Source organism: Haemorhous mexicanus, chromosome 3 (genome assembly GCF_027477595.1).
Source record: "Haemorhous mexicanus isolate bHaeMex1 chromosome 3, bHaeMex1.pri, whole genome shotgun sequence".
Classification (NCBI taxonomy): domain Eukaryota; kingdom Metazoa; phylum Chordata; class Aves; order Passeriformes; family Fringillidae; genus Haemorhous; species Haemorhous mexicanus.
Window position 1 is genome coordinate 1,124,286 of NC_082343.1, and position 16,252 is coordinate 1,140,537.

The 16,252-nt window shown below is 41.3% G+C and overlaps 1 protein-coding gene across 5 annotated transcripts in view; it reads right to left on the bottom strand.

Annotated features, from left to right (window-relative positions):
* The window catches only part of PLCB4 (phospholipase C beta 4), a 182,797-nt gene that overhangs the window by 146,760 nt on the left and 19,785 nt on the right, over positions 1-16,252 (bottom strand). The window contains exon 3 of one of the 5 annotated variants that reach the window (XM_059840460.1): positions 5,949-5,995. The exons of the other annotated variants lie outside the window; for them this stretch is intronic. The gene's annotated coding sequence lies outside the window, so the exon portion shown is untranslated. The remainder of the gene's footprint in view (positions 1-5,948; positions 5,996-16,252) is intronic. 5 annotated transcript variants of the gene reach the window in all.

The following is a 16,252-nucleotide window of genomic DNA, read 5'->3' on the forward strand; positions in this document are numbered from 1 at the left end:
AAAAAAAATTAAAAAAAGGAGAAAAGAAAAGAAGATTGAGTTCTAAAATGGTTCAGCTTCATTTCCTCTACCAATTTTACATTTCTTTTTGCCACCTCCTGGTAGCCTTTTTACCCCTTCCCAAAATAAAACCAGATCCAGCTATTACAGCACAGCTGTGGAAAATATCCCACGGCCAGTGAGACAAAGAGCCTCCCTGAGTTCATTCTGCAGGTTTGCCTCTAGCACATTGCATGGTCTGGCTGCCTGGGAGGCTCAGGCTCTCCTCCTGAGACAAAAACCTGACACTTCACTGCACTTCACTCCCTTTGATCCCAAGATACAGCATTTGCCTGTATTTGTCTTTGAAAATAAGGCCTGAATAATAAATTCCTGGAAATTATGTTCAAATTACGGCTGATCTGCAATCAGCTCCTTGGAGGTACTTTGGGGTAAATAACCCCTGCTCTTCTTCCTGCCCAAACACCCAGGTGTTTGACAGCTGCCATCATCCTCACCTTCACCCTGCCAGCCTCTCTCATCTCCTCCCTGCCTTCCCCCTGAGCACCTTCTCTTTGCCTCGGGGGCAGTTCCTGATTCCTGGCTGCTGTTTCCCAGTGACCCCTCAGCCCTGAGCTGCCTTTCCTTTGGAAGGGAGCCTGCCAGGGCCAGCTGCCTGCAGGCCAATGGCACTGGCCTAGAGACCTGCTGATTTCTGGTACTTGTTACTCATGTCTCAGTGCAAGGGAGCCTCTCCTTTTCCTGAAAGAAACCATCAGTTGTGTCACAACCTCTGGAAAGGCAGATCACTCCATCTTTGCTGGCAGGAATACAGCTGCAGCAGCATGGAAAGGGAAGAAAAACATCTTTTCCCAAGGAAAGGACTTTTCTGTATCCACCACCAGCGCTGTTTTCCCAGGATAAGGAGTGAAGCACAGACTTTGGACTGCAGTATAAAATTGAACAGTGCTCTTTCCAGACACAGAAAGCTCCTTCCTGCCCGAGGTGACAGCAGCCTCTGGACCAGGAGCCAAGTGGGAATAGTGTCCTTCCAGCAGTGTCACACTCTGAATCTTGATAAGAACACAAAATCGAGGGGTTTAACAGTCCCATATACAGTCTAAACTCCCACCATTTTATTTATGTAATTTTGTAGTTAAATGAATGCAAAAATGCCTTCATGGACAGCTCAATACCTTGGGTGGTCATGCACGTACTCACAAATTCAGGCACGTACAGTTCCACTCTCTCCTACACTGTGCTACAATATCCATGGATAATGGAACACTACCAAGATAAGAAAAAATCCATCTTTTACTTAGCATCTAGACTAAGACTACCCTAAATTGTCTTGTATTAAAACAATTACTCAAGTCATTCAACCACCCTGCTCAGTGTTAGGTTCTGACATATCACAGCTCTCATTTGACAGTAAATCAAGTGCAAGCTACTTCTTTTCCCTGAAGATGTGCTGCTCAAGAGGGGATTTTATTCTGTAGTCTGTAAGTGCCCTAGAATTGATATGTATATGTTAATGGAACAGTATATAAAGTCACCTCAAAGGCAATTGGTTTGAAATTGTAAACCCCTACAGATGGGATGTAGGGTGACAAGTTAATTTAAAATTAGATATAGTGCACACCTGATAATTGAGAGAAGTGGGAGGAGGGAGAAGAAGGTTAGTGCTCTATATTTGAAAAGGTGAATCCCTCCTTCATGAAAGGATGAGGAAGGCAATCCAGAGCCACACTGCAAGGACTTCCAGAGAGGTGCACAGGCTGGGGATGGGGGTTTTGCTGCTCATTATTGCTGCAGACTATTTCTACCTATGGCAATTATCATTTGTGGGATGCCACTACTGTGTGGGATGAAATGTAATACCAAAGGGAAGCAAGAGAGATTCAGCTTTCAGTTGTCAGACATGAGCACTACTTTTAAGAACAACAGCTAGAACAGAGACAAGGGCAGAAAGCACAGTCACAGTAGCTTCCTATTTTAATAACAGTTTTAATTGCTGCCATTCAGTCACTCAGAGCCAGCTCCATGTTCCTGTCATGCAAGGAGCACTGGAGGGACTCTGAAGATAAGAGCTGCCATCCTGCCCTTGGAAGTGCCCAAATTCCTTGGGCAAATACCTGTGTGTGAAATCCCTCATAGACACAACGTGGGCACCATGCAAGTGAGGATAGAAACCAACTAAACCAAACCTGGGAGGGTAAAGCAACATGCACTAGTGGGCCCCATTCCCAGCTCCTGGGGCTCCAGCATTTTGCCTGTGGATTTACACCAAGTCCACTTTGGCACCTGACATGAGACCTGCAACTGCAGGTGAGTACATGCACACATTCTGAGAAAGCAAATATGCAAACTGGACAGAACATCTCTAGGGATGTTTCATGACTGAAGGAAAAGCAGAAACAGCAATTCATCTCAATTCTAAGAAAAAGTAATATAAAAATACAATAAAAACTATACATGCAGCTCACAGAAAACAACAAGCAACTCTGACTCAGCACGGCTGAAATAAAATCTAAATCAAATCTCTGTACTGCCCTTTCTCCCCTTTTACAGAAAAGTCAGCCTAAAAGCACAAGGATGTAAAAATGCTCTAGTTTGGCAAAATAAGTCACATTCCATAAAAGACCTATTATTAGCTTTGTCACTGTTCTATTTGTCTTCAATGTCTTTTCTAATAAAACCTAAAAGAATGAAGGGCAATATAACTATTTCTAAATCTCTCTGCAAACAGAAAAGGAATGTGCCTGTTTATTTTTTAGTACAGAACTAAACACCACATCAATGATAAATGATTTAGGGAGCAGGCTGTGTTCATGCTGACCTTACCTGCCACTGACTGAGAATTTTCCATCCACGCCAAACAAGGAACAGCTTACGTGACACAAAGTTGACTTTTATAGTATCAGACAAATTTACATTTCTTTCTAAATAAAAAGTGTACAACAAACCTTATGGCCAGCCTCCAAGAGGCTTTGTCTTCTCCTGTATTATAAGGGAGAATTTTTAAGTGCTGCCAAATGAAACTCTTAAGAAATCATACCTTGGAACTAGTGAAATGCTGTGGAAAGCATCAGCCACTGAGTCACACTCCCTTTATGCAACAATTGACCAGCCACAGCTCCTTCTGTTAGATAAGCCTGCACTACATATTTTCTTCCATATTAGCCAAAGACGATTTGAATTAAAACTTTCCAGCTTTTCCTCTTTGGTTACTAAATATCCTTCAGCTTCACGTTATCTATGGAGCCTCTGTGGAAAGAGCACATCCTATTCTGTGATGCTGCTGTAGGAGAAAGGGGAAACTGAGGGAAGAAAGAGATGTTTGCATCTGTCAGCAAAGAGAGAAAGAGCAAAGGAAATGGTAGGAGCACCACAATAACCCCCAGGGCCCTTATCCACACACAAAACTCAGATGCACACCTGAGATGCTGTGGACTTGAGATAAAAACAGGTGATGGGTCAAACACATTTATCCATACATACATATATACATATAATATACATTTACACCCTTAACACTACGTGACACCTTTCTGGCTGAGATCTACATAAAGAGTCTTTGCAGAGCAGCCTTTACTCCTTCCACCAAGAAGGATGCAGGAGTTTCATTTCCAGCCCTTCCTTACCTGTCACACTCACACATACATGGGCCTACTGTGAGACAGGAGCTGGAACTTGAAACAGCCCACACAGAGATTCCAAGCTCACCATTTTAGGTTTGATGTGTCCTAGTTTGAGTTATTTTTAAGAAACATTAATCATTAGCAGTAAAAAAATTTTAAACAAGCTATTTCCTTCCTCTGCACAAAATGGTACATGTCATGGTTAGATTTTGCATCATAACAACTTGTATGTTGAGTATCAGCACAAAAATCAAACTAAGGGGTATAAGACACATGGGTTTCCCTTTCACACCCTTTAGCTGGCATGGCAAATGCTGTTTCTTTGCTACTTTTCTGGGTGTGGAACATCTCTTTTTACATCTCCAGAAATAAAACACAGTCAGACACACGTGGTGCTTCGGACTTTTGAAGGAGCTCTGTGTTTTGCTGACCTTTAATTCAGTTCTGAACACTGCTGTGGTCCAACACACCTACCCCAGCGACTCCAAAAGATGTTTATCTACACACTGCTCTACCCTGTTATTCAGCAATTCTGCAGGAATGCTTTACCTGAGTGTCCCCTGGAACTGGCCAAGTGACATCTGCCATCATTCCAAAAGCAAATGGATACAGCATGGGAAAGCACCTCACTGCAGCAGGGCTGAGCACTGCCCGCCAGTAACAAGGAGAGAGAAGAACCCACTTGTGATGGAAAGCACATTATCCATGACAAGGCCAGCAACTACTTCCAGCAGCACCAGCCCAGTGGTAACCCAGAATTAGCTTTTCATTAGTTTTAACTTCTGCAGCCAGTAGGCACAGCTGGGGAAATCCTGGCATCCCAAACCAGGAGAGCAATGCCCCCATTCAAAGGAAGATCAGGAATTTCATCTGTTCTCACAGTAGCAAATAAATACATTGTTCACTTTGGTACCCCCTGCTAAAAGCAGAATAGGGTAAAAGAGAAGTGACCACATGATTTGCTTGGTTCAATGGGGTGTAGAAATTCTAACCTGCTTAGCTTTGTGTTAGAACTCATTAGAGAAGCCACAGGGGAGGAACCTCTCTTTGTCCTTCTGCACATGCATGGAAAGGGACAAAATCCCCTCTGCCACCTAACAAGAGGACCTAAACCAGCTTCCTCAATTATTGGTGTTTTCTGTTATAGGACAAATTAAGGGTTCTCTGAAACAAAAGCAGACTGTAAATATTTCTTCCCATGCAAGCCAAATGGAGAAGAGAACAGCAAGACTATCTGCAACCATGCTAAATTCAAGGTAAGCTCCTGAGACACATTTCTTTATATTTTTCAAGAAATGGAAATATTAATTTGGCATGTTAGAGTCACACAAACCCCCAACCCATTACCACAGTCCTGTGTTCCACCACAGTTTTTCTTTTTGTGCTTGTTTGCTGATTGACAAACAAAACCTTGCCACTTTTTGAAATTCCTGAGTACAACTGGAGTGGGAATGGCAACACTTGCCTGGTTAAAGAATTAATTAGCTGGTTGAGAAGAAAATCACCACTGTGATTGACCAGCATCACTTTTCTGATGCTCTGCTTTCCTACATCAGTGCAGGATATGAACATGAGACACTCAAGCACCAAAATGAAGCATTTCAACCACAACATGCCACAGGAGCTGCAAGACTTTGTGAAAAGACCTGATCCTATCAACAGCTGCCAACTAAGTTAATAAATTGAAGTGACCCATGGGAAGAAAGGTCAAAAGAAAAACAAGAAAAAAAAAATCTCCACAAAAGCACCACAATACAAATTCATACAGCTTCTTTCTTAGAGCCTGTTCTGGCAAGTAGAAAAACTGGTCCCGCTGATGCTAGCAGGCTATACAGCAAACTCATGATCTTTATATTTTACATCAGGGGAAACTCAACTGATATAAAATGTTATTAGTGCCTGTGAAGTGTCCTGGCTGAAAAGCTGTCCAGGGATTAGAATAATTAAAAACTATTCAGGCTCTGCCCCTTAAATCTGATTCTACTCCAATAAAACCAATTCAATTTTTCTCTTTCAACTGTGAGAAGGATTTGGCCTTAAATTACAATACTCTGATAGCTAAATTTACAGAATTAGCAATACCCTGAAAATGTAAAACCGCAGAGAGAAAAGAGAGCTCATAAAAAATAAACCTTGTGGGATTGTCAATTAAGATATTTTAGCTTCCCAACTTAAAATAAATGGAAAATATGCCATATGAACCTCTGTAGATATTCAATCATTTTATTTTTATTATATTGAGACCCATAATTGTACCTGGAAGGAAGGAAAAACTGGATCACTTTGTCCCTATTGGTCTAAAAGCACAAGTACCATCAGGAGACGTACCTGACTCTCTGGCAGAGTGAGCAGTGATGAGACCTCCATTAGCAAAGCTTCAGATGGAAGAAAAAAAATTAGGACAGTCAGAAAAATTTCAGAGGATTTAATTGTTCACACAGCTATGGAATAAAATCCACACCATTTTGAACATTTAATGAAACCATAGCCAAGTAAGGAGCACAGTGCACACCTAATCAAACATAAATACTGCCATGTACTTTGTACATATGCTGAATAAAACTACTTTTGGACCCTAATTTCACCTCCTTTTGTGTGCCCCATGCTCAAAACTCAGGATTTGCTCTGGAAAGCATGTTTTGGACTGCAGCATGCAGTCTGTAGTAGGCTATGAAAAACAGAATCCTTCATGGCATCACATGTGTATGAGCTTCACCAGGTAGCTTTGACAAATCTGCCTTTATCCCTTCCTCACAGCATTTGCATAGAAATAATCTTCTAGGTAAAAGCAGCTTGACTGGAGTTAATAATGTCCCTTCACTGACCTGAGGTGTTTAAGCTGAAGAAGAAGAGTAATATGTCTGTGGAGAGAACTTGAGTATAAAAAACCAGCCAAGACAAAGGGTCTTTGCACTTAGCATCAGGCATTTATCACAACTGACAATGGAAAAATAAAGAAATGCCAAAACAGAAAAAACCATTCCCAGGAGGACAAAACCAAGGCTGAAGTTTAAAGTCTACCAGCAGCTTGCTCCCATCCTTCTCTTTATTTACACGGGTGGTCAACTGCACCAGAACACGCTCCACACACAAATGTTTGTGCAAGAAAGGCCTTGCTGGCAGTGCTGCTTGAAAAATTGTCCTAAAGGAACATTTCTGTAAGAGATTTTATGAAGGCAGTCTTGCTAGAGCCCTAATCACTGCGAGCAGCAAAACAACACCTCCAGTGAAGCAGAAGTAGCAGCTCAGGGTAGGCAAATTTCTAACAGCCTCCTCTTTCAGTGCCAGACTTGTCAATATTCCCCATTTACAGCTCCTCTAAAAGGAGCAATAAACCATCTGCATCTCTGTTTAAGTAAAGCTTACTGGAAACACAGGAAAAGGGACAGGAGTTTGAAGTAAAGAACACAAGGAAAAATGTTTCTACACTTAAAAACCTCGTGAGATGAATGAATCTGAGCTATTTATTTCACTGCCTTTTCTACTCTCCCAAAGTATCTTACAAACCCCACGTACCTGGCACAGCCAGACCTCAGGGTGGAGCTGACACAGTGCAGCTAACACTTTGTTTACCAGAGACATTTATAATTCAATTTGCAGACATTTGCAAATGTTAGCTCTCAGACTGCTCTCCTGATGGGTTCTTTTACAACTCAGGAGATGCCCAGGAACGGTGGCAGTATTAGGATAATCACTCTCAGGAGTAAATCATTCCAGCTAGCCTTTTAGTAATGTTTCAGCCTCAAAATGACAAACAGAAAAAGCCATTTCTAGCAACACGGACTCTGGCTCTAAGGAAATCTCTCTGCTGGATACATTACACAAGAAAACCCAGTATCCAACAATTTCTAACTAATTAGATCCTGAAGATTTCTTGTGACATTTGGAAAACCTCTGGATGGCCCAGTTACTCCAATCTTTGGTGTTGTATGCAGATGTGCAATACCCCTCAAAGGAAACTATGGATTTTCAGGGGTTTTTTTGGCAGGTGAAAAGCAAAATTAAAATTTCGTTTGCAGTAAAATTTTCACTTTGAAGAGGTTTTTTTTAAATAACTTTTAGTATTTCCTACCAAGTTATCAATTTAAATTACTTCAGCAATCTAGCAAAAGAATCAGTCTGACTTTATTGTCAAATTCCAAATAAAACTTAGAGATAACTCCAAATGTCAAAACATGCTACATACCGTGCAACCATGGGATCATTAAAAGAAAAGGTAATGACTTCAGTGTGAAGAGAAACAAAATGCTTTTAAAAAGAATTCTTAATAAAAACCCCAACAAATCCTAACTGAAACCCACCCAATATTTCAAGATCTTAAAGCAACTAAGAGAGTTCAGGTCAAACTTCCAAAGCTAGAGAGAAGGAAGACTACTTTTTTCACCTTTCTGTAAAGTGTCAAAATGTAATATTAATTCTTCCTGTTCTCAGAAAATCTAAAGAGGACTACCAAGCTATTAAACCTTCTAGAGGATCATTTGTGGTATGAGTTATTAGCATAATTGGGGGCACACTTTATTCTGACCTTTGCAAAACTTTCATTTCCCAAATGTGATAGATACAAAGTGCTTTTATAATACCAATAATGATTATTTCCTATGGGAAACTGCCAATTATAAGTTGGTGAAAAATACTATATCAGATGTACATTGAGAAAATGAACACACCTACCAACAGTCAGACTAATTAAAGCCAAATATTAATAAAGCTTGCCCCTTCCATGAAATACAACCTGTACATTTTAGGCCAGCTCTATCCTTGTCAGATCATTCTTTCAGCAACAACAAATGTCTGATTAGTGGTTAAATACAGCATTTCTGCTGTATTTCTTTCCCTGGCAGTAAACCAACAGATGTGGGAAGCTGTTTTAACATTTAAGCACTTGACTCGAATCCACATTGTTTATACCAAGTCACATCAAGAGCTAACAGAAATACTCAAGATAAGGAAACAAACCTCATGTTCTGGACACAGTTCTTAAGGAGAAAAAAAGGCAGAGGAAAGATAAGCAGTGAACTGTCAGAGAGCTTGGGTCTGGGTTTATATTGGCTCCAGCACCTTCTGCTGCAGCCACAAGTACAGCAGGCAGTGCCTTCAATGGCATCACCTCCTGCTCTCGTGTCACCTGCTGTCCTGTGTCACCTCTGCCAGCTCAGGAAGGGACAGGGAAAGCACAGCCAAGCCAAAACTGCTGAACACACTTACTGGGCAGAGGACAGGACAACTGCCCTCCCACCAATATACCATCACTTTCACAGCAAATCCAGTGCACATTAACACAGAGGAGTATTGATAATGCAAAAACTGACTCCACATTATATGTGACAATAGAAGAGCCTCCATGCTGATACACCAGTGATGAGCAGAGGAAAGCCTCTGATTTCCTTCAAAATATGCACCTGGAAACAGCCTCAAACTGCTTAACATTTTAAAAGAGTAAGCTTCCCAGTTCACCAACTGTGTTTAAACACAACAAGAAAAACGATTCTATAGAATCCAGGCAACAAATTGCTCAATTAAGACATGTAGAAAAGGGCCAAAAAAAAAAATATTTAAACCACAGAAGTTTATTTTTTTAATTTTTCAGAATACCTAGCTAGCTGCTTGCTACATCCTTGACACAAAAGCAGACCATAAAGGCCAGCAGAGAAAAAAGGAATCCTACTGCTTTTCAGGCAGACAGACCCAAAAGACTTGCAGACAGACTTGTATGGCCAAATGTTGACAACCAGGAGCTGGATACACACGTGTGACCATCTGATACAGTGAGGTACGTGAGGTCATTCACAAAAACACCCTCTGCAAACCAAGCACAAACAGTCAAAGTCTTCCAAGTGTACAAAAAGGTACAAATGCCCAAGAAAGGGGCGCTGCAGATCTTGAAAAAGCAGTTCCTACATCAGCACAAGGAATACTTGCAGTATCTGCAGTAGCTCCAGAGAGGTCCTCCCATTTGCTAACTGCAAATGATCATGTTTCTGATCCAAGTTCTCAGTCTGGTACTGATCACAGAGCAAAAAGTGCAGCTAGGAAATCGAAGTAGATTTCCTTGCTACTTTCCATTCCAATGTTTACCGAGGCTCATTAGTTCTGAGGGGAAGAAACAACAGCTAAAAGACAAACCACTGAAAAGTGGCATGTGTGTCGTTAAGCAATAAACAACATTCCTGTTTGTCTGTCTCTACCCTTTGGGTACAGAAAATAACTAGACAGCAGTCTCATCACTCCACATACTGTACCTTTCAAAACTTGGCACAGCACCTCTTACACACTCTGTTTCAGCTCAAAGAGCTCAGTATGTGCTTCAGAGACCCAGCAGCAGTTCTTTTGGGAGTTATTTCCTACTTTTCTGGCTTAGGCAACCTGTCGAGTGTGGAAAATTTACACTTGGTAGATCCCAAATATGCACACAAAGAAAGAGGAAATCATAAAACCCACGATTATAAATGAAGTTTTGAAAGTCAATTCAATTTGCCACAGGTATTTCCATTTCCTCCAAGAAATCATTCAGATGTGGAACAGCACGTGCCACCTTCTCAGCCTGCAGTTTCTACAGGTACTGTGATCAAAAGGGATTAGTTAAGCAGCTGCAGTGGGCAGACTCCATAACACACACACACTCCCTGTTCTCTACTGCAATACTCCTTTAAGAGCAAAATTACAACAGATTAAATAGGAACAGCAGAACAAAAACAAGCTCTGGCAAAGCCAGACAATACTGACAAGTTCTGTCTTTGATTAGCATCTGTTTACAGATTTAGTTCTTTTACATTCAACCAAATACTGCTCCTCCATATTGTTGCCATCTTACTGCAGGGGTTCCATACTGTTGTCTCCTTATCACAAAAGTTTCATACCTTGGTGTTTCTCCTGGGCAGCTCCTCAGAGCACTGACTCTTCCTCCTTCACACAGCAGCCAAGTGACACCAGGTCCTTTCCCAATCAGCCACCCCACTCTTTATAGCACTCTTCTTCTCATTGGTTACACCTGTGGCCTGTTAAAGTCAGGCCTGTTCCCAATCTTTGATAATTGGCCCAGCTGCAACTCGTTAGGGGTGAGATTACTTTCTACACTATCTTTATTTTCTTATATTCTATCCCCCTACACATATCAGACCACAAAGGCAGTCAGAGCAAACATTCCTCTGAAATTTTCCATAATTTTACAGTTTAAAGTAGTTGAAAGTACCGGAAGAAAAGAAAAATCCTTTCAAAATACAATGCGGTTTTTGGCAATAATTTAGTAATTTTCCTTTTTGGCTTTGCCAGAAAACAGTAAGGGTTAAAGATGAATGCACTGCTCATGTGACAGGAGGAGACACATCCGTTTAAAAGAGAGCATCCAACAGGCCAGTAATCTTGCTGTATCAATAGTAGGTCTTGGCAGATAGTTTCAACAGGAGAAGAGAGTCAGAAATGAATAAAACATTTTGTCCAAACTCAGCTGTGCATGACCTCTCTCTTTCTTTCCCACCACGTAGGTATTTCCTGTATCTGACAGCTTTATGATGACATTTCCCACTTTTGCTACCTTGCTGCCTTGATCTCGCAGCTCTCCCATACTTTTCAGATCATCCTGCTAATTCTTTCACTCTGCATTTCTCTCCTAATTGGCCTCAGGTGAAGTCAGTGGCAAAAATCCCACAAACGTGTCTGCAGTGGTTTCCCCTGGGAACATGGCAATGTCACTCACGTCTCTGCCCTCCAGCCCTGGCACCGAGTCATGCCAGCCTTGGGTAGGCTGAGCAACACAAAAGGGAAGAGTTTCCTTCCTCCACTCCCTTCTACTGCACTCTCTCCGTTTCACACACTCCTCTGGATAACTCTACAGCACACTCTTGTGCTCTGGTTTGCCCCTGGATCCAATACAATGCACTAAGGAAACAGCCAGAAAACAGAAAGGAAGGGGGAGAGGGGAAGCCATAAAGAGCCCCACTATGTCTTAGAGAGCTGAACCTGCACAGAACAAAATGGTTTGCAAGGACCTCACTTCCTTCAGGTTTTATTGAGGCCAAACAGTACACGGTGCCACTTTGTGCCTCTTGTTTTCTGACCTGCTCTTCCCATACTCTGCACTTCTGGATTCAAAATCAGGACTTCACACATTTTAAAAGAAGAAGGTTTAACTTCAGGCATTGATGAAATAGAAATTTTGAATGAAACAACACTGTGACTTAGTTCTGTATATAATCTTTTCAAAAAAACAGCAAATAGTCTTTCCTTCCTGGGGAATGGCAGATAAATCTTTCGGGACAGTTTTACAAGGCAGTCACTTAAAGAAACACACAGACAAAGACAACAACCTCTCTCAGCCTAAGACAACTCTTATCATAGGCAACTAAAATTTACAGGAACCAAGATTTGTTTTCTCCCTTTTTGTGCATTAGAATGTCTGATGATTCAGGTTTCAGACAGACCTACCACAGACCAATCTGAGGCAGCAGTCTGGTAAACTCTGGAATCCTCTCCAGAAGTCCACCAGTTACTCATTCTTTCACCATTAACTTTTGCTCTGGCAGAAAAAATGAAAACTGACTCAGACTTAAAAAAAAAAAAAAAAATCCCAGAATTATGGAATACTTTTAGTTGGAAAGAGCCTTTCAATGCCATCTAGTCCTGCAATGAGCAGAGAAATCCTCAACTAGACCAGGCTGCTCAGAGACCAACCCAGGCTAACCGTGAATGTTTCCAGGCATGGGGCACCCACAATCTAACTGGGAAACCCGTTCCAGTTTTTTCACCATGCTCATTGTAAAAAATCTCTCCCTTATGTCTCCCCTAAATATACCCAGTTTCAATTCAAAGCCATCACCCCTTGTCCTGTCACAAGATCCTACTAAAAAGTTTGTCTTCATCTTTAAGACCCTCTTAAATACTGAAAGGTGGTGATAAGACCCCCCTGGAGCCTTTTCTCCTCCAGATCAGAAATGACCTTTTAGAATGTTATGTATCAGGTCTGCTTTTGGGCCAGCTCAGCCCCTGATTCACTCCTCAAACAGCTTTTGGTGAGAACAAGCAGGCAGGGACAAGAAATTAGCCTCCATTCTCACTCCCAGCCTCTCTTTCCTTTATCACAAGTGTCAGTTTAAATGCACATGACAGTACAGAGACCCTGACAACCGAGACAGTCACAGCTGCCATAAATTATCAGTATGCTTTCGTTATCACTTTAGCTCCCAGAGCTCTGCCTCCTCTCCAAACCAACAATCTTTCTCAGGCTGAGACCTCTGCCACTACATACATTTTCTGCTCCTTCCATGCACACCTCTCTCACATAAATGTCTGCACAATGCTGGATTTTGCTGTAATTAAACAGAACAGTCTTCCAAAGGAAAGCACAAAGACAACAACATGATCACAAGCAGCAGGGAATATTTGGAAAACAATACTTCATCTGGATGCAGTAAGCTTCATTTATTTTTCTTTTGCCTCTCTATTTTTGTTTTATACTGTTGACTCCAAGTTTTAATGACCAAAGATATTTTAAGCATTCCTGACCTAGAAATGTGCTAAGAATAAGAGAACTTTATTATAAAGAAAACATTGGCCATCTGAAGGGAAACTCAAGAGTATACCCCACCTTAGTGAGCTATGCATGTTGCTCATGAACAGCAGATAAGTTTTTAGACCTATAAGGACTCGATTTCCAGAAGACAGAGATAACATGGGAAAAGAATCAGACAGGCTGTAGGATTCAATGGACCTGATGAAGAGAACAGTTGGGGGATTCATGGCTAAAATGGAGGCAAAATCCAGCTCAAGTAGAATACACCCCCACAAAATACGTTAATTGCTGTGTTTTCAGGAACAGCAAGAAGATATCCAGTGGGGACAGCCTAAAGCTAGGAGTGAAAACCTCTGTATTTGACACCAGCAATCTGAGCAAATGGCTCTGGTCCCTAACAAGAAGGGCAGCTTTCCTTTATTCTCTCCCCTATGAAGCATCACGTCCATGTGGGACCAGTTACATCATGCCCCTTATAATGACCAGGCAGCAAAGAGTTTGGGACTAAAACTCATCCTAAATTAGGCTCAGTAGGTGTGAGAGTTCCACTCTGCCACAAGGAAAACAAGTGCAAAATGTTTCTGTGATCGCAGCAGGCAGATTACACAGAGGGAACTTCATCAAGGTTTGGCCAAGGAATGCTGCTCTTAGCTCCCCAACTCAGAGATACAGTGACATAAGTACCCACAGCAGCACAGGTAATTAATCAGAAGTGCACATGCCAAATATTCAGACTCTGTCCTTCACAAAAAAGGTCTGCAATTCTGTAAATATACCACAGGGATCTTATTTCATCTCCATAAAAATCAGCTGTGAAGTGTTGATGAATAAAATCAATGAGCTAACTGCGAGGAGCAGTACATTGTTTTAATTATTATTCCAATCAGGAATGCCTAGTGAACATCATGCCCAGTTTCACACTACAAACTTGAACAGGGATTCAGCCCTCTCTCCTTTCCACAGTGCTGGAAAGCACTTTCTATTTAAAGGATTTTCTTTGGCTAGTTTTCTCTTCAGATCAATCTCTTTCAGACTAGGAGAGGGGTCAAAGTTCCTGCAGCTCCTGATTATTGAATAACATGACTAATGCTCTCCTAAGGGGAACATGATTACAGGTAAATGATGTGTTATGATAAAGGCACCATCTCCCATTTGCACAGGCCTGTCCTCCCACCCACCACTATGTAAACACAATAAACCTCTAAGGATGCACTGCCTGACCTCATCTCCTGAAGAAATCCTGCCTGGACTCACACTGTAATGAAACACAGGATAGCACAGAATGGCCCCATTTAATCTTCAACAATATGATATTTTAACAGGCTTCTACCCAGAAAACCTCTCCCAGGCATCCTCAATGCAACCAATATTAACTGCAGCATGCTGTTCACAGCCCCTAAAACTGGCTGTACAAATTGTGACTGCCTGGGGCTACTTTTGTTTTGTTATGGAGCCAAGTTCTCTTCATCTTTACTTGATGCAAAAAGTCAGGAGTTTTGAAATTTGCTGTTCCTTTTTCCACAAAGTTTTTTAAGTCTTTCACTTCCAAGATGCTGTGTAAAGCCTATGGCATGTCCTTCTTCATGCTATGTTGAAATGGTTAAAAAGAGGATCCAGTGGAAAATGGAAAGCACATCCCTAATTTCCTTCACTAACTCCCAAGGGGCTTTTCCCCATAATATTTACTCTTATTTCAAAAGCATCACATGTAACAGACACTCTAGGTAAACTCATTCATCTCCTATTCCTTTATCACTTTTAGTGAACAACCAGTTCTGCCATTAATGGGAATTCATTCTGTCTCTTGCTAGTAAAGTTTCTACTGCTGCACCTGGATAAGAAGTCAGCCCTATCTGTATTTTCAGACCATTGCTCTACAAAGATATTTACAGAAGTTTCTACTTTCCAAGAAAGCTATTTCTGGCCAATGTAGGCTTATTTTTTTCTTTTTCAATTATTTTAAACTGTACTTGTGCCCACAGAAGAATTATTTTTATCAGTTACAAATAAACAAACCGACTGTGACAGAACACCAGGTCACAGTACAGCAGATTCCCAACTCCTTGTGGCACAGACTACATGGATAAACCAACAATCCAGGAGTGAAAAACAAGGAAAACAAGTCTGTTTTAATCAGTAATGCCAAGATAGGATAGGTAGAGCATTGCCTACAACCTTTGTACCATTACTTCTAATTCTACAATTCTAGATAAACATCACAACCACATCCTTTGGTGTCACTGACTTGCTCTGCAGTGAAATTTTCCTACTAAAGATCCCTTTAGAGCAGATCCACCAGCAACTGGAATCCTCATCTGAGATTTCTCACATGATTTCATTTCAGACAACATTGGAGAATTCTCATATGAATTTAGGTGTGGTTTTAGAAGAACAATTAAAAGCAAATGCACCATCTAATCATTATCACTTCAAAACTTTCATGCATGAAGTCTGTGCCCAGCTCTGCACCTGGGCAGTACCACAGGAATCAAAGACCTCATCTAAGCTAAGCCTGAGGTCTCAGTCAGGATTAGCCAGAAACTAACATTTGCCACAACAACTTCTTGAGCCTGCTCAAGGCCTGAAATGCTAAAGCAATTGGAATTTTGTGCCAGCTTGGTGCTTCTGGAGGAGAAGTGGCTTTCAGACAGCAGAAGCCCGTAGGATACAAATCCTCTATGCCAGTGGGAAGGATAAAACTCTACTCAGACTAGGAAAAAAACATAAACTGATATGCAAGTGACCCATCCCTGAGTACCAAAGGAAAGTAAAACCCTTGTTCTCCACAAACATAAGGTGAGAAGAATCTGCTGGAACACAGAGACTCCAGAGCTGAAATTGACTTTGCAGCTGTTTAGGAACAGTTATCACTGGAGGTTATTGGGCCTGAGGGGGAACACATCAAAGAACAATTTCTCCTCATCCAAACTTTCCAGAATGTTACACTCCAAAAAGATAAGGCCTCTGAGAACTGTGAATATCCTCATCTGCCTGTGCCTGATCAACCTCACACACGTACACTTCCTTCATGTCAGGATATCTGGTTTCAGGAGAGCACAGCATCCTCTGAATGTGCACTTATGATCTAAATTTCTAATAATTCTAATTTCTAATAACTTCTCTCCTC